The sequence below is a fragment of the Balaenoptera ricei genome, chromosome 14 (assembly GCF_028023285.1).
Source record: "Balaenoptera ricei isolate mBalRic1 chromosome 14, mBalRic1.hap2, whole genome shotgun sequence".
Lineage (NCBI taxonomy): Eukaryota > Metazoa > Chordata > Mammalia > Artiodactyla > Balaenopteridae > Balaenoptera > Balaenoptera ricei.
The window spans coordinates 50,177,560-50,197,329 of record NC_082652.1 but is presented as its reverse complement, the minus strand read 5'-3'; the positions used below and the strand labels follow the sequence as shown (position 1 = coordinate 50,197,329).

Below are 19,770 nucleotides of genomic sequence, written 5' to 3'. Positions count from 1 at the left end.
CCAAGAGTCCTGCTGCATGAAAGTGACCAGATGCTTTACCCACCATCTCTCATCAGCTAGTCTTTCCCACCTTTCTTTCTTCCCCTTCCCTTCCCCCCTTTCTTCTTTTCACCAACACACAGGCTGGATGTTACTATCCCACGTGCTAGGTGGCTTGAAGCAGCAGAAATTTGAAGTCAGGAAATCCCATGTTCAGAAGAAGGAAAAGAATGGGGAGAAGGGGGATCAGAGCAAATAAAGCAGAGAAGATGTCTGATGGCAGTAAAGCCAGAAAAGGAAGGGACAGAGGAGCCTAGCTCTGTACTCTGGCTGGTGGGAGGTAGCCTCTGTCTCCAGACTCACCCTTAGCTTTCCTCTCCCAACTGTCTTCTTCGGCCCAGGTTATCTAAAACAATGGCATACTTATTTTTAACTTTCATGGCTTCAGGCCTCCTATGCTTTTGGGTTCATAGAGAAAATTCTATACAATAACTCCCCCCGGCCTCTAATCCAAGTTCTCAGATATATTCATGATTGCATTATATTTATTTAACAGGACATAAAGAAATTTTCACGACACAATTAACACTTGTTCTCTCACATTAGAACCCAATAGTCTTTCACTGTACTTAGATTCTAGGGACATGCATACAACTGGCATTCTTTGAATTAAATGTATTATTACAACAGTAGCACTTTCAGATATTTTTTGTTTTCTGAACGTACAGGCTACTAATTTTTTAAAAATTGGGGTTTGGGTAAATTAGACCTATGCATCTGGGAATAAGTTATATGTTAAAAATATTATCCCTCCCTCATGAATGCAGCTCTCCAAGTCAGAGCAACAGGAAATAAATGGAAATCTTACACCATCTTATATAATTTTGTATGACTATATATATGTATATGATAAATCTTACACATACAGGTAAACTTGCATCCAGCTATATCTGGCAGTGTAGAGTCACTCAAGAAATCCCTTAGGCCTGGGCACCTCTTAGGATCATGCTGCTGGTTGTGTTCATCTGCCTGGCAATTTTGGGAAGCATGTTTTGCATTTTTGGTTTTTGCCCAGGTCCCTGGGTCATCCCAGATTGCAATAGACTAGGAGGGCGATGAGCTCAGATAGAGATGCTGTGTGAAAGGACCCACAGGGAGGTTCAGGTTTCACGCCTTAACTGGGATCTGTGACTGCAGTGAAAGTTGCCATTTGGATGATATCTTGATTATGAGCCAGCTTTCATTTTTGCTGTTCCTACTCGAACAGGAAGTGGCCCCTATCTCAGCCTGTATCTCATAGGCAGCGATCGAAACCAGCTGTCTGGTAGGCAGCTCCATCCCTACCCCCCTTGGCTTCTGTCCCCTGAGACCACTTCAGAGGATGCAGACTGATTGTCCATAATTCTTTCTAGTCTTGAGCCTGAGGGTGGCCGCCTCCCAAACTGTCACTAAATTAAAGGCATCCATCCTCCCCTATATTCTCCCAGCAGCCCGGTGGACACTTGCAAAGCAAAATTCTCATGTGAACATTGATTAGGAAGAGAAAATGATACTTTTCTCTCTTTAACTTATTTAATTCTACATCAGCTATCAAATTCTAGTTTGACTTGAAGTTAAAATTTAGTGTCATGGGATAAAATAAAACTCTGTCTCCTTTCATCTGGCTCCCTGAAGAGCTTTTGGTCAGTGTCCAGATTGGAGTTAGGAGTCAATATCTTACCACTGAGTATCACAAGAGAAAGAAGTATTTGATTCATTTGGGGTGCCGTATTTTAGTCCTATAGTTTGGATGGAAGTTGCTGGGGGCGGATTTTTTCTAATTAAGATAATCTCCTCAATGTAGAGCACACAGAAACAGAATGGACCACCAAAAAAAGATAGTAATCTTTACACTAATGGTATCAATTTAAATAAAGGCTTGATAATCATTGGTGGTAGTGGGATTTGATCAAGCACATACACTCCCAAACGAGGTTATGTGGGAGCAAACCAAATATTAGACTGAAGTGAATATTCACATTTTTATTCACATTCATGTCCTTACTGATCTTCCCACCTAAAATAGTACTCCTCCCTCATTCTCTATTGCTTACCTTGATATATATTCACCCACATAGCACTGCTACTATTTATTATTTATTCATTGTTTGTCACTTCACGCTAGGATATAAGCTCGATGAAGGCAGGAACTTTGTTCACTATTGTACCCCTGAGGCTTGGACCAATGCCTAACAAATAGGCAGTAATATTTATTGCATGAATGAATGAATGTACCTTGTGGTCCTCTTTTCTTATAAACATTTAATCCAGTTTCCTCTTTCTTACCCCTATGAGTTTGCACCATACTGAAAATAATTTCCTCACAATGGGAAAAATTCAAAGGCCTTTATTCACTCCGAAAAAATGAAGAACCCAAGTGAGCATTATGTCTACTTTCCTTGTTAGGAAGAACTAGGATTGCCTAACTGTGAAAAGGAGGATTGAAGACGATGTTGTCTAGTACCTCTTCTGTAGCCTTTTCTTCTCTTTTAGTTATGCTTGGGAGACTATAGTGTTATGAGTCCAGCTTTCTAGACTTCAGAGGTTAGGATGGAGACCACTTTCAGATCACTGTAGTCATAGGGGGCAGGTTCAGTGTTTTGAGGACCAGTTACAGATGATGAAGGCCGGAGATCTGCAAAGGGCGCCCCAGAAAAATGCAAAGATGGAGCGTTGCACTGCACTCATAAACATGCATGTGGGGCTTTTCTGGTATTTTACACTGTCAGTTGGCTTAAGTTGTAGCAGTTATTAAGGGATGTGGCTAAGAATGGTCAAAGTCACTTGGGAAACAATAACTACTTGTTCAGATAATTTCCCAACAACTTAAATAGGTCCTGCTTTTTACGAGTGACTCTTTGCCGCCATAGTCACAAATGGCATGCTAGGAACTAGTATATATAGCATGGATAAACAACAAGGTCCTACTGTATAGCACAGGGAACTATATTCAATATCCTGTGATAAACCATAATGGGAAAGAATATGAAAAAGAATATATATGTATAACGGAATCACCTTGCTATATAGGAGAAATTAACACAACATTGTAAATCAACTATACTTCAATAAAATTTAAAAAACCAAAACCCAGTGGCATGCTAGGGTGTCATGCCAGTGCTGAGGCCGAGCTCAGGACTCTGGCTACCCCTGTTCACACACACAGCATCAGTCAGATCCCTAGCAACAATGAGGCTGGAGGAAGAGGAAACACTTAGATCTGAAAAGTCCTTGAAGCACCTTCTGATGTTATAGAAAGGAGGCTGAATAGGATCAGAAGCCTGGGTTTTATTTTTGTCCCTCCCACTAACTAGCTGGGCAAATCATTTATACTTAACAGGGTTGCCGTTTTCACATTAGTAAAATGAGGGTATTGGTTGAGACCGGTGCTTCTCAACGAGGGATGATTTCGCCCCCACCTCCCAGGGACAGTTGGCAACGTATTGAGACATTTCTGATGGTGGAGGGAGGGTAAGTGAGACTGGCATCTAGTAGGTAGAGGCCAGGGATGCTGCTGGACATCCTACAGGCACAGGACAGCTCCCGTCAGAAAATAATTAGCAGTCCTAAGTGACAGCAATGCCGAGGCTAAGAAACACTGGTTAGATGGTTCAAGTCCCCTCCGTCCTAATAGTATTCTCTAATTTTACCACTGGTCTCCTCCAGACCTCTGACGCCGCACAAGTTAAGCCTAGTTCCTCTCTGGAAGCTCCTCCAACTCTATCTACTGCATCAAACTCCTCCCGCATCTCCCACCTCTACTCTTAGCCCCTCCGTACCCGGGCCTTGGTGTCTGCACATCATGCTTTGTGTTCCTTCTCTGTAGCACATGTTACTACGTACAATTGCTATGAATTTTCTTCTCTGTATAAGAATATATGCAACTTGGCAGGGACTGTCTTGTTTATTTCTTCATCGTCTTTAGCACATCATCTTTAATGATGACTAATTCTCCTCACTAAATGTTTGTTCAATTGATGGTGGAACAATTAGCAAACATGAAGGTCAGTGTTTTCTCACTCTTCCCTACACAGAGCTGTGGTATAAACTTATTAGATCATTTCACCAGATTATTAGTTACTGGCCTAAGAACATTAAAGTGGCTCAGGAAGCTACAGTAAAGTGGATTTGGGATCATGGCCCTTGGACTAAAATCAGAATCACCCCAGACACAAGGTTATTAGGTCAGAGTCAGGGAGGAGACTGTGGAGATGGGCCTTTCTGGATGCTTTAAAGCTGGAGACAGAATTAGTGCACAGGGATGGATACTTGGGCGCCCTCTTTGTTCCAAAGATTTGTTCTTGTTGACACAGAGTTCAGCCTGAGAACCAGGAAGGTCTTGGATATCTGCACATATTTCCTATTAAGGGCATAGATTGTTGCTTCAGGCTCCGAGGATAAAGAGGCTGTAGCACTGGGACAGCCTAGTTGCTCCGATCCAGTGTGATCCGCCCAATCACAGAAGGGCAGAATCACCAGAATCCCAGCAGAAATTCTGGGCGCCAAGGGAATTACTGTTGAGACCGGCTGCATCTGTTTCTTGCTGTGCAGACACCTCATTTCTGTGAAGTTTTGAAGTCTTTGGCCAACTAATCAGGGAAATGAATCTAATCTCAGAGGGAGTCGTGCATCTGTAATCCCTGCCCATCGGACTGATACCTACACAGGGAAAGTAGAGTCACTGCCTGCCTCACCTCTCAGTCACCTACTTTACTACCCCCTAGGACATATAACAAGACCACAAGAGGATATTTGAGCAAGTGGAAGATAGTAGCAGAGTGTTCCGTTTTCCTCTTGATATTTCACCAACAGACAGGGATAAAAAAATTATACTTCATCACTCAGGTTAAAGTAAGATAAAGTGGAGAGAACAACACAATTTGGATGAAATAGCTGTCAGAGGAATGGACATATACATTCTGCAGTGAATGGGAAAGTTTTTCCCAGCATAAAGCCAGAGGCCTGCTGACGTTCAGGGACCCATAAGAAAAAAAAATATGCTTGTCAGCATCAGTTCAGGTGGGTATTCAGTCAACTGTTTTAAAGGTGTTGAGAAGGAAGAAGGTGGTTTATAAAGGATTTCTCAGCTCTGTTCCTTGCACAGCATGTATCTCAGAGGGAATGCCTTTGTGTTTCTATCTGCTGCATCTCACTGTAGGCTAAGGCAGGTGCTTACACAGATGATATTTGCTTTTTAAAAGAACATCCTCCCCATATGTTTAATGATTCGCACTGCACCTGGGCAGTGTCCCTCACAGAGGAGCTCGAGCATGGAGAACTCACTTGAGTGTCCGTCATTTTTTCTTTTTTAAAATAATAAATGTAGGGCTTCCCTGGTGGCGCAGTGGTTGAGAATCCGCCTGCCAATGCAGGGGACACGGGTTCGAGCCCTGGTCTGGGAAGATCCCACATGCCACGGAGCAACTGGGCCCGTGAGCCACAACTACTGAGCCTGCGCGTCTGGAGCCTGTGCTCCGCAACAAGAGAGGCCGCGATAGTGAGAGGCCCGCGCACCGCGATGAAGAGTGGCCCCCGCTTGCTGCAACTGGAGAGAGCCCTCGCACAGAAACGAAGACCCAACACAGCCATAGATAAATAAATAAATTAATTAATTTTTAAAAAAATGTAAAAGTAATTAGCTATATGCCACTATATATGAAGAAGCAAGTTTAATAAAAAATGAATCAGAGATGGCTGGAAACTTACAGAGTTTTTTAAAAAAATAAAGTACTTTTAAGAAGTGTGGAAAATATAATAAATTATAAAGAAAACTAATGTCATCCACATTCCACTACCCAGAGGCAATCCCTATGAAGGTATTCTACATTTACTATATTATCTATACATTATATCTCATTATCTATACATATATATGCATACACACATAATTTTTAATGAAATTGAGGGATTATAAACTATATATAATTTTATTTCAAGTTTTATTTTTTGCTTTTTGTATCCTTTTTATTATTAGTGATCCACACATATTCAGCATGAATGCTTCCTCTTTTCTGGCTATGAAATTATTTTATCAAACTTGCTAATTAAAGGATATGACATATGAAGGTACGGGGCATCCAAAGTCACCAAATCCTTCTTTAGTTTACTCATGTGCTTTATATACACTCACATCCACACAGAACACATTTCTGTTATATTTCAGAAGAAGGCAGTAGATCATTTTATTTTATAGTAGTGCTTATTTTGCTACAGAAACCTCTCCCGTACAAAACCCATGTATCCCAAAATATCAGAAAAACAGAAGCCATTTTTTTTTTCAGAATATGCTTTTAGAGTGATTACCTCATTTTGTAGCTTAAAAAAATACAACTGTGAGACCAGTGAGTGTCTCATTAACTTACACAATCACTAAACTGAATTGTCTCAAAAGTTTTCTTAAACGAAAATCTCCTTTTATGAACAATATGAACCTACACTGAGTACATACAAAAACTATCCCCTAGTGATGACCTCACTTAAAACTTTAAGCTCTGCATGTTGAACTTAATTCCAAGAAAGGCGGAAAGATGAACAGATTTTTTGCTGACCAGGAGAAAAAGGATTTACCCAAGCTCAGCCTTTTGTCTCTTGCATCTCAGTACACCTGCCAAATTGATCAAAAAGAGAATTAAATTGAACTTTGAGTGCTAAATCAGAATGTGTCAAAGATTTATCCAATTAATTTTTAAAAAGACAAAATTTTAATTAGCCACAGGCAGGTATATCATAGATTCTACTGAAATTTCCCTGGTGATATGTGACCATCAATATCTGCTTCAAATTTATGTTCATTCATTTGCTAAAGTCCTGCACACTTCTTAGAGATTAATCATGCCTTGTGATTTGATATGTGTCTATTTGATTTTACCATGATGTAAAGATCAAAACAAATAGAAAAGAAGAAAGGAAGGAAGGAGAGAAGAAAGGAAGGAAAGAGGGAGTGAAGGAGGAAGGAAGGAAAGAAGTCATGAAACTGGATATGGGGTCGGGGAGCCACATTAAAAAAAGATTTTCTGGACCTTTACCAGTTACATTCTTAACATTAATGAAGTGATGGGTAAATACGGGAGTAAATGTTTCCATGCAGAGTACCATACCTCCTCCAAATATCCTGAATTAAATTTTTGTACTAAGCAGATCGAATTCCACATTTTTAAACATTACTCTTCTCTAATATATTACAGAAAACCTAACCAGAAAGCTCACTCTCGTTAAAAAACATGTCTGCATAATAGCAGTTATTTGGACACAATTTCAGTGACAAACTTTGTTTTTTTGTTTGTAATACATCTCATGTATCTTGTTTCCCCAGAAAAAAATATTTATGTGCAAAATATGGAGAGTGTTTTCTTAGACAAAGAAGTGCTTCTTCTGGAAGTCATAAAGAGACAGAAGGATCTGATTCTGGGAGCCAATTCGGGCCTTGCCCTTCAGTGGTGCACTATGACCTTGACTGGTGGCCTTGAATATACCACATGCCCTAGTAGCCCCCTGAGGACAGCTGAGAGCCTGACTTATTTTCATCTGACTCAAAGAAGATGAGTGTCTTTTAAAAAAATGGAGATAAAAGATATACATTTAATTTGGTATCAGTAATTTCCATGCCATTTTGGTGTTAAAAAAAAATATTATACCCTACATCATAGGTACGCAAACCTTTTGTTCTGAAGGCCCCATAGAGCTTGTGATTATGTGTGTTATATCTATCAATATTTACCTTATTAGAAATTGACTTAGAAATTCAAAAAAAATATTTACTTATAAATGTATTTACATAACAATGGTAAACCTTTTAAATGTAACATAAATGATATCTTTTTAAAAATAAAATAGCAATGTTTTCCAAAACAAAAAATGTAGTGAGAAGTAGGGCGTGCTTTTACATTTTTGGAAAACTCTTTAATTTCTGGCTTCATAGAAAGAAGATAGCTGGGTTTTCATTTCTGCTTCTGCACTTAACCTATTGCAATATGTTGTTTTGGTTGAAGAATATGAAGAAACTCCAAACTTACACAGATATGCAGTTCAGAAAGGTAGAGTATTCCATAGCCTTTCAGATGATTGTGGATATTTTTCTTTGATTTGCCTCTGAAACTCAACAAGTGTTGTTTCTTAAAGGTGAGTTGCCATGTGGAGTCTGAAACCACATCAATGAACCTGGCATAGTCCATTACACCAAAATTCATGATCTGTCTCCTATTTGTGTTGATTTTTTAACTTATGCATGATTTTCCAACATCATGAGTTGGCCATTTGAGAAGTATTGGTTCACTGAGTTATGCAGATCTTCCAAATGTTGAGCCATTTCACTCTCAATAACAAAGAGTCGTATTCGTTAATGTCACCATTAATCTCATCAGAAAAGTCTTTTAGGTATTGGGAAGCTGTCAGGCTCACAGTGACAGATGTAAGCTTTCCAAAACTCTAATTTTTACTTCAAAGTTTGAATTTTATCATTTTCAGAGAATACTGTTGGTTTTCTCTGCTGTGACAGGCTCCCTTCATTCATTTTCAAGGAAATCGTCACCAAATACCGCATCTGAGTAACCATAGTGTGCCTGCCAGCTGTTCTTTCAAGAAAACAGGTTGTTCTGTGAAAGATGTGGCTAGTTCAGTTTGCACAGCAAACAGTCTTACTCTCAGACACCCATCGTCCCTCGATATATTTCAAGAGCACTTTACGCTTTCCATTGCCTCACACAGGATATTAAAAAGATGTGCATCAGAGTTTCAAGATGGAATAAGATTTTTGTTGTTGTTATCGTTGCCTGCTTTGTTTTTTACTGTTTTGCACGACAGTGAAGAAGATAATTACTAACCAGTACAGTCTGGTGCCACTGCCTTGATTACAAATGATTGATTGTACAATCAATGTACAATGTACTTGATGTACAATGTTACAATGTACAATGTAGCTTGATTACAGTTACACCAATTTTATCCACCATTACTTTTTCATCATCAGTGCAAATGTTCGCACAATCAAAATGGCAAATAATATGTTAGGGTTATTATTAAAATAGTTTTGGCCTCAAGGGCCCCATGAAAGTGTCTTTGAGACTTCACTTTGAGAACCATTGGCCTAAAAGGAAGGGAATACAGGAAGGTGGTTGAGTGAAGGCTCTGAGGTTGGACAGAGTGGTGGTAAACGGGGTGGTAAATCTCACCCCACTTTTGATTTAATGTTCATGTAATAGTGATTGAGTTACCTACCCACTCCAAGCCCCATTTTCCACACCTCTAAAATAGGAATAATAACAGATCTTAGCACCCAGAGCTGTTCCAAGGATTAAAGGCGATCCCTTAGCATAGTGCCTGACCCACAGTAAACTCAACAAGTATTAACTATGGTTACTCACATTTATATTATCACTTCTTTTTGAGATCAAGAAACAATGATGTGAGTAAATCAGAATATCAACTGTGTTTGTTGGAATCTGTTTATGCTACACCAATCTAAATTTAGTTCTACATTTCTTCTGTGAGTACAAGCTACATGCAGATATATATATTTTCCAACTAAGTTGAGTAAAGAGATAGATAGTTTGCCCTTTGTAGGCTGATTTTGCAAATCCTTATGTAGTCAATCATGAGAGAGATTTCTTGGTAGTTAGAGTTGGTGATGACAAATGAGAGATGGGATTTTGACGGGGACCCATGATCTCTCAATCCCTGATCTGCCACCTGCCACAGTTGTGTGAGGGAAGCACATATTACCAGTGGGTTACACTGATCAAAAAGCCAGATTACAAGGAGTCACAGGGGCGCCATTTGCCTAAGGCCTAGAACAAACGCTTGAGAAATGTCTCTCCTACAACATTTACTCTTGCCCAAATCTCAGTCCTCCAGATTTTACCACTTTGTGGAGAAAACTGAATTCAGGGAAATGGTGTCTAAGGAAAAAAGTGGGAATGAGGGTATCTGCCTCAGTAAAGGGTGAGGTGTGTATGCACACACACGTGCATACATGTATGTTGCACTCTCACCAACAGGAATTTGGCAGAGATTCTGAGTGTTGGAAAAGTCTAAGCTCATACGCCCATTAAACTGATGTAAATGGGGGAAATAGGTGGGTATAAGTCAAGGAGACCCAGGCACATTCTGCATGCATATTTTATCCCTACAAATGTTTTTTACTTCTTCAAAGACGTATGCTCTCTCTTATTTTCCTTGTAATTATAAGAGGTTCACTTGGTCTATTTTTCTTTTTATTACTTTTGATATTGACCTGAGTAGAACAGAAAACATCCAAAACCAAACAGCTCTTAACAACAAGAAATCAATGATGCAAGCTTGATTATAAGTGGCACATGCCATTTGGTCTCAATATTGGAAAAATAATAGAGCGAGTTAGAGATGGAATTAAAATGAAGAGTGTGTGCCCTGTTGAAAGACAGCAGCTCCTTCTGGTTGTCCCAAGTACAAGCATGGACCCAGGATGGCCATATATTCCTATTTTCATCATCAGGGTGGAAATCCATATCTTTACAAGAAATCTTCAAATTTACAAATGGATAGATCAAACAAAACATGTTGGCAGCGTTTGCAGGCTACCATATTTTGCATTTCTCCAAAGATTCAATTTCATTTCCCCTCCATTTCATGGATCAATGTACTGTGCCCTTGACTCATCTCTGTCACCACTCATTGGGTTTACAAGGGTGGGAAGGGAGGATAGAGAGGAGCCTTGATCGCCCTCTAGTGGCTACAAAGTGCCAAAACAATTAACTGAACATTCTGTTTATTTACTGGAAACTCACTAAAATCAGTAAAGCAGACTTTCGCTATTTTGTGTGAGATGTGAACCACATGGTAATTTTACTGTTAGTTCAGATTAGACTCTGGGATAATAGGCAACAGAAAGAAGGAACAGGGAAATCAGTTCGAGGAGAGACTTGAGATTTAGAATGCACAGGAGTTCCAGACCTAGCCACCAGGGAAAGAATCAAAAGTTCTGCTCCAACAGAAGGCAGGGCCAGCAGTACAGGCTGCTGGCTGAAAGGTGTATATTTTGTTTTACATGTAGAGAAGAGTACAGTGTGAAGGATCATCTTATCCACTGGCTAGAGTTGTGTCTAGTAGTTACTGGCTAATTTGATCCCCATTTTAAGAATTTGATAGTAGCTTAGCATTTATTAATTAATGGAGAACATATTATATCCTCTTGTGTAGAAGCTGAAATTGAGGAAAAAATTTTTAGGGTGGGAAATGAGATAAATTAGTTAATTTTGAACAAAATTAAAGAGAGTTTCAAATAGCTCAGTAATATAGAGCTAATAAAGGCTCTTGAGAAAGTTGAAAAATAGATCTTGTGACAGCCTTGTTTCACTTGGATGCCCATGTTATCTTAAAACACTGTCCCCAAGTATTATATGCCTCTAGCTCAAATGTCTACTTTCAAGGATGGTTCTCTCTGTGTATTCATTTCCTCGCTGGTTTGCCCTGCTTGACGCACTCAGATAATTTAAAGAACTGAAATACAATTGCTTTTAGAAGCTCAATACTTCATTATACTTTTGTTTTAAAAACAGTTTTTGAGTTGAGAGTATGTCAGCAAAACCACCCAAAAGAATGTGAATGCTGTTACAAGGTCAGCCTTTCAGAAGCTGGAGGCAGCTGTCATTGGCATGCTGTCAAACAAGCATCATGGGCAGCGCGGCGGCATGGGCCGTGAGTCAGCAGCTCTGACAACACTAAATATGGTAACCCATTAATGTGCAAGATAACAGGTACCCATGCTGCTTCAGAAAGCCCTAGAGAGAGGAAATATTCCATTTTTCAGGTTTATTTAGAAGGAAATCCGCATAGGTCATTAAAGCCCGGATGTGAGTTCCTGTGTGTGTTCATGTGTGTGTGTCTGTATTGGAACCTGGATTACGATATTATCCATTTGGATTTCTTCTGTGAAGAAAAACATACTCAGATTGAGAGCTGAAATGTCAGAAGCTAGGCATTTCAAAGGGGATACTGTTGAGCTAAGAGGGAGTCATGTTTTAGATCCGGGCTGTCTGATCTAATAGCCACCGGCTACTTGTGGCTATTGAGCAGTTCACATGTGCCTCATCCAAATTAAGATGCGTCAGAAGTATAAGATACACACTGGATTCCAAAGATACAGAACAAGAAATAGTGGATCATATCTTTTTGATAACTTTTTCTATTGCTTACATGTTGAAATGATAATATTTTTGATATACTGGGTTATGTGAAATATATTTATATTAATTTCACCTGTTTCTTTCTATTTTTAAATGTGGCTACTAGACAATTTAAAATTACATATGTGACTCGCATTATATTTCAATTGGACAATGCTGCTTTAGAAGATATTTGATTTCATCTCCTTCCAGTCTCTCTCTCTCTCTCTCTCTCACACACACACACGCGCACACACACACACACACACACACACACACACACAAGGGATAGGAAGGGGGCCATGGTAGTGGGTCACTGAAAAATTACAGGCTTCAAAGTTCCATTCAAGGTGCTGACTTGGAGATCTACACCAAAGAATGGGTACAACATAAGCCAAAGCCCTGGAAGACATCCTACCTTAAATGTCCAGCTGGCCTCAACTTTAGGTCCAGGGGTGAAAGGGCATTTGTCATAGTTCATTTAATTCTGGCCACTTTACTAAGAATGAAAGGGACTGCCAAAGATGCTGAAAATGTTTTCCTCTCATCACTCTTATAGAAGAACAAAATGAGCTCTGTAGAAATGAATTGGTGTAGCTTCCTGAACTTTTCAATCTGTTTTAGATATAGATGCTCTCAAGAATGATTTGACTGTGGTGGTACCAACTGGATCATAACACACTGGGCTAAAACTTGGACTTAATGAGGATTTTGATAAAAGCAAAATCCAGACACTGATTTGGCTTTTTAAAATCAACCAACGAAAAATCATACTTTCCAGATCTGCCTGAATGTGTGTTTTTTGTTTTGAGTGTGATTTCTCAGTGCTATTAAATTATCCCCCTAAATTCTGGCTAGTGTTGACAGGTTCCTAGCAGCCTTTCTCCTGTACCTTGCTGCTCCATCCTTTTTAGCTTTAGTCCATGAATCAGATATGTCACCCAGCTTCTTTTCTTCTTCATCTTAGCCATCATCTACTTTGAGGACTGTGGAGGCCTGGAGTTGAACAGATGCCAATTTGGGGCTCCAAAGCCATTCACCTCTTACCCTTAAATTTCTCTTTCATCCATTTTAGCTTTAACTATTGACTTTACTTTTTATGAGTACAGCTGGAAAACAAAGAGCTGGGCAGAGGGCTCATTGATGGTGGCTGGGCCAGTCTGAACAATTGTCCAATGGTGTATTCTAGCAATAAAACGGTAGTGGTGTTCTTGGCTCCTGAACTAGTTGGAAGAAAGGGTGAAGTTCCTCAAATGTTTCTTCATTTAAAGCTATGCAAGGGGGACTTCTATTGGAGAATGGCTCATTATACACCCATAAAATCTCTTTCTAGTATTCTTCTTTCCTTAAGTTGATATATACAAAATTTAGTGTATTCATGTAAAGTTACAGGAATGTTTTAAAGAAAATTAACAGGTTCGCATTTTAATAATTTTTCAGATATTTTTCATATGCATGCTTTCTTATTTAAAAAATTTGAATGTTACATTAAGTGGTACAATATGAACATTTTCATAAGGGATCAAAACTAGATAAACACTTTTACCACCACTTTGGGTAATTTTTAAAAAAACTTTTCAGTTTGGACAGTGAAAGGAAATTGATTTATACCACATTTAACTTTTTGACAAGTTTATTTTTTTCATCTAAATTCTGGACAAGTGTTTCTGAGCAACATAAAAAAAAGTGACTATATTTGGAAAACATACAAAGCAAGAAAAATTTAGGCAACCTAGCAGAAGCTTCCAGCATTTGTAGCATAGCAATCTTATATTATCTGATTCCAATGGTTACGATTTAAAAGATGTTGAGTAAGACTACAAATATGGAAAGATTGTATAAAGCAGACTGACTTAATTGCACAAAATTTTAGATAACTGCATTACAGTGTTAAACAAAACATTTCACCATCTAATAGTTAGAATTTTCTCTTGTCTTTATCCTAGATTTATTACCAAGAAATATAACAAAAATCAGGACCCCTACATATTCTAAGATTTTACGGGTTTACTCTTTCAGAGAAACCAAACAAAGAAAAGCCACACCATTGATGGCAGCTGTGACAACTGTAAAATATGGTTTGGGAAACCTGACAGGGCTTGGAAGGCTTCGACATGAGAGTAAAAAGCAACTTCTGATTGCTCCCTGACCTGGAAGTTCAGGAAGAAAGGGGTTAATGGTGATTGACAGTTCATCTCAAGTCCTTTTAGCATGGCTTCACCATTAACAGAAGAAGAAAAATGACACGATTCTCAGACATTAAAGGTAAGAGGAGCCCCTCTGTTCTCTTGAATGTGATTCCTGGCAGGAGATAAAACTCAAAAGCATAGATCTTTCAAAGAAGATGTGGTACATATATACAATGGAATATTACTCAGCCATAAACAAACAATGAAATATTGCCATTTGCAGCAACATGGATGAACCTAGAGATTATCGTACTAAGTGAACTAAGTCAGACAGAGAAAGACAAATATCATATGATATCACTTATTTGTGGAATCTAAAACAATGATACAAAGAAACTTATTTACAAAACAGAAATAGACTCACAGATGTAGAAAACAAACTTATGGTTACCAAAGGGCAAAGTGGGGGGGATAAAGTACGGCTTAACAGGTACACACTACTATATATAAAACAGATGAACAACAAGGACCTACTATATAGCACAGGGAACTATATTCAATATCTTGTAATAACCTATAATGGAAAAGGATCTGAAAAAGAATATATATCTAAAACTGAATCACTTTGCTATACATGATACATGATGTGCATGATACCTGAAACATGATAAATCAACTATACTTCAATTAAAATTAAACAAAAACAAAGTATATAGCTTTCACTGGCTTCACCATGATGAATTGCTTTAATGAATGGCTTACTTCACCTTTTCTAGGATTGACAGTCTGTGCTTAGTGTTTAGCAACATTAAAATTGGAAATGAACTCATGACTGAGATATGTCTAATTAAAGAAATAAAAGGAACTTATAACTGTAGCTTTCTAAAAGGAACTTATCAACTGTGTTAAAATTTGACAATGATATAAAGCCATCCTGTAATGGGATTCCTCAAAGCACAGAATGGTGGTCAAGAACATAAAGTCCATTTGTATAACTTAATTCTTTCATCTGCAGCAAGAGAAACAGTCAACAATTAAATATTACTGTGAGCGTGCGTATAAGCATACGTGCGTGTGTGTGTGTTGGGGGCAGGAGTGTATGTGAAGCACCCCTTGTCTGCTCATTTAAGGGTAGAGTGGAAAGTTGATAGGTTTAAGAATAAGGCAAATTGACAACTGAATTTCTTTGTGTGTATGAATATTGACTTTTTTCCCCAGAGAGTCTATCTACTCCATGGCCCAATTATAAGACTCCTGGAAAGACTGGCCCTTTCACACTCCAACAAAATAAGAGTTTTATTGCACTCAAATGCATCAAGTTCTTAGAAAAATACTCAGGCAATCTAACTTCCAGAAAAATTTATCTAGCAGTACTAACAGTAAACGTAAGTACTTATAGGAAAGAGAACATAATTTAACCAGAGTAGTGACCCTTTGAATATTTTTAGAAAATATTAGCAGTTAAACCAATAAAATTTCCGTGATAAAAGATGAAAACACATAAGAAAATCAACAGTTGAATTGGCAAAATGCACAACAGTCTGCTTAACATATCTAAGAGTTTTTCCTTCTCATCTAATAATAGTTAATAATGACGAACAGAATACTCAAAAACACTTACCTGCATAGCTATGCTTTTAACCACTGTTGCCTTTACCAGATAAAGTTAAGCAAGTAGGATTCTGAGCATCTTTAAGCAGGGGAATGATGGTGTGGGGGAGGGGAGAGGAGGCCCTAGTTGCGGGGAGAATGACCTGGCTTATGCCAGGCTGATGTTCATCTTCCTCTTACCCCAAAGTACCACCAATTGTGTGAGAGAAAGGGAGGCAGTGATTTCCAATAAGTGACCCAGAGAAGGCTGAGGGTAGGTGGCTGTAGTGTGGGAAGGTCATTTCTTGAACCCAGCAGTTTACTTGCCTGACTACCAGATTTTGCCCGGCTGAATAAGAGAATACCATATGTTGTCAGCATGCTACAGGGTTCTGAAAAAAATTACATATATTACTAAAAGAATTCCTTAATATTCTATATATATATAGAATATAATGTTATATTATATATATAATATAATTCTATTATATATATAATTCTACCCAACTTCCTAAATACATACATCGTGGAAAATTATCCTACATGGAAGATGAGTTCCAAAATCTTCTGCATTTGGGGTTCAGAGTATGAGGTTTGCTTCCAGAATGTGCCCAAGAGATTAACTTTCACAACTGAGCTCTGTTCCAGCTAGTTTTTTTTTTTTTTTTAACATCTTTGTTGGAGTATAATTGCTTTACAATGGTGTGTTAAGTTTCTGCTGTATAACAAAGTGAATCAGCTATATGTATACATATATCCCCATAGCCCCTCCCTCTTGCGTCTCCCTCCCACCCTCCTATCCCACCCCTCTAGGTGGACACAAAGCACTGAGCTGATCTCCCTGTGCTATGCACCAGCTAGTCTTAAAGGTACTGCATGCTCTGAATATACACTGGCAAAATGCAGGAGTACAGTACAGTGGCCAGGAGCATGAAATTATATCTATTACTTATTTTCTCTAAAAGTATCTGCTTATCTTTAATGTAAGGATAGTAATAGTGCTTACTTAGAGTAATCTTGTGGATTAACTTAGATAATGAATGTATTGTACCTAGCACACAGCTAGGTACTCAATAACTGGTAACTGCTCAAGGCTTATTAACCAGGGTGAGGAGTGGGAAGTAACTAAATAGAAATGGGAGCACAGGAGTATTTCCAAAGAGTCATTTTTTAAATTAGAATTAAAAAAAATTTTATTGAAGTATAGTTGATTTACAATGTTTCAGGGATACATCACAGTGATTCAGTTATACATACATATATATATTCTTCTTCCGTTTCCTTTCTATTATAGGTTATTACAAGATATTGAATATAGTTCTATGTGCTATACTATAGGTCCTTGTTGTTTATCTATTTTATATATAGTAGTGTGTATCTGTTAATTCCAAATCCCTGATTCATCCCCCACCCCCTCCTGTTCCCTTTGGTAACCATAAGTTTGTTTTCTATGTCTGTGAGTCTATTTTTGTTTTGTAAATGAGTTCTTTTGCATCATTTTTTTAGATTCCACATATAAGTGATATCATATGATATTTGTCTTTGTATGACTTACTTCACTTAGTATGATAATCTCTAGGTCCATCCATATTGCCACAAATGGCATTATTTCATTCTTTTTTATGGCTGAGTAATATTCCATTGTATATATATGTACCACATCTTCTTTATCCATTCATCTGTTGATGGATATTTAGGTTGCTTCCATGTCTTGGCTATTGTAATAGTGCTGCTGGTGCAGATGTATCTTTTTGAACTAGAGTTTTCGTCTTTCCTGGGTATATGCCCAGGAGTGGGGTTGCTGGATCATACGGTAACTCTACTTTCAGTTTTCCAAGGAACCTCCATACTGTTCTCCATAGTGGCTGCACCAATTTACATTCCCACAAAGAGTCATTTCCTAAGTGAAAATCTCCTCCCTGTCAATTCACAACAGCTCTGTTATATCAGCTATTTGAGATATCACTACTCAAGCTGGAAGAACATTGTCCAATCACAGAAAATGGAGTATGGCAACCAGGTGAATGACTGAGGCCGCCCAAGCCCATAACTAAGTCCACAGTTCCTTGCTGAGCCACCACCCTAACCCAGACTTCCTCTCTGAAGAACACTCTGAATGTTGGCTTTAGCAGATTATCTGAAATGTCCTCTGACAGCTGGCAAGGAAAGTCCTCAAACCCTTTTACACAGTTTCAAATAAAGCTCAGACAGCATTAGCAAGTCTTCATAAGTACAAACTGGCTGAAATGGCCCATGTATCTGAAGATCTGTATCGTGGGCCTCTAGTTCAAAACTGTTTGGAATTTCAGCACAGATTCCACAGTGATACTTTAAAATTCCTTAGGGCTGTTTTTTCCTTGTCCATTTATTCAAACTGACCACTAACACACTGGAGAGAATCAAGTCTCAACTATAGCATTCACCGGGGAGACAATCAAGGATTCAACTCCAGTATTCACGGTGAATAACAGACCCTGCCAGAAGTACTACGGGTGTGCTTAGGAAATGCAGCAGTAATCACTAAAAATGCTAGCGGTAAATCCATGCAGAGAGCTGTAAAACTGAAAAGCTAAGGCAAGGAAGAATATTATTTTTAGCAATCAACAGGTAGAAGTCCACTCTAGTTTTCCACTTTTCTGATTGAATGTAATTATAAGAATATACAAAAAGCATAAGCGCTGATCATAGAGGTGATACAGTTTCAAGTATTGAATACTTGAGACGTGTAAGCCTTAATAAAATATTATTTCCACCTATGAGGTATTTATGTAAATCTTGGACTCTTGTAAGAAACTAATTTTTTAGAGGAATTGTACTAGATTTAGGCTTAATCACTTTGAAACAAATAATTTAATTGCTCTGCTTGACAATGTGGGTCATTAGAAAGTACCAAAATAAGGTTACTCTTATCCATTTCCAGAAAATGTATTCACTCAGTTATGTATTTATTATGAACATTGCAGCTCATAGTGTGAAGTTATGAGCTCTGGAAAATACAATGATAAATTGGACCTGAACTCTGTCCCCTCTAGCAGTGGTCCCCAACATTTTTGGCACCAGGAACTGGTTTCGTGGAAGACAATTTTTCCACAGACCGGGGGTGGGAAGGGAGATGGTTGAGGTGGTAATGCGAGCGATGGGGAGCGGCAGATGAAGCTTGGCTCGCTCGCCCGCCACTCACCTCCTTCTGTGCGGCCCAGTTCCTAACAGGCTGTGGACCGCTACCGGTCCGCTGCCCGGGGGTTGGGGACCCCTGCCCTATAGCACGGAGATCTTGTAGAGTAACGAAGACTCACTACTCATTACGCAGACTCATGGGGTAATTAGTTGTAATGTGGTATCAAAAGTACCAAGAGCCAGAGGAGAGATGCATTTACAATATTAGGATTTCAGAGGATGAAGAAAAGTGGAAGAGATTAGTCCAGCTGGGGCCTCTGGGGGCCTTCACCGAAGAAGTGTCATTTAAACGTAGCATGGCTCCCTCTATATGTTGGTGCTTAATAAATACTTATAGAATAAATAAATGAATGGATGGATGAAAAGACATTGGAGGGATGAAGGAGCACAGTGCCTGGCACACACCAGTTACTCAGCAAATGCTTCCTGAATTGAATTGCAGAATTTGAGGAAGGACATTTCAGTCAAGGAAATAAGCAAACACATGGGCATGTGGACAGTGGGCAGGGTTATGCTGGGGAACTAATGGGAAAGGGGCTTCAAAATCATGGGGCTGGACCTAGAGATTATCATACTAAGTGATGTAAGCCAGACAGAGAAAGACAAATATCATATGATATCGCTCATATGTGGAATCTAAAAAATGACACAAATGAAATTATTTACAAAACAGAAATAGACTCACAGACACAGAAAACAAACTTACAGTTACCAAAGGG

General features: G+C 38.7%; 1 protein-coding gene across 26 annotated transcripts in view; it reads right to left on the bottom strand.

Annotated features, from left to right (window-relative positions):
• Nucleotides 1-19,770, bottom strand: part of DTNA (dystrobrevin alpha) — a 397,669-nt gene that overhangs the window by 223,237 nt on the left and 154,662 nt on the right. The gene's annotated exons all lie outside the window — the stretch shown is intronic.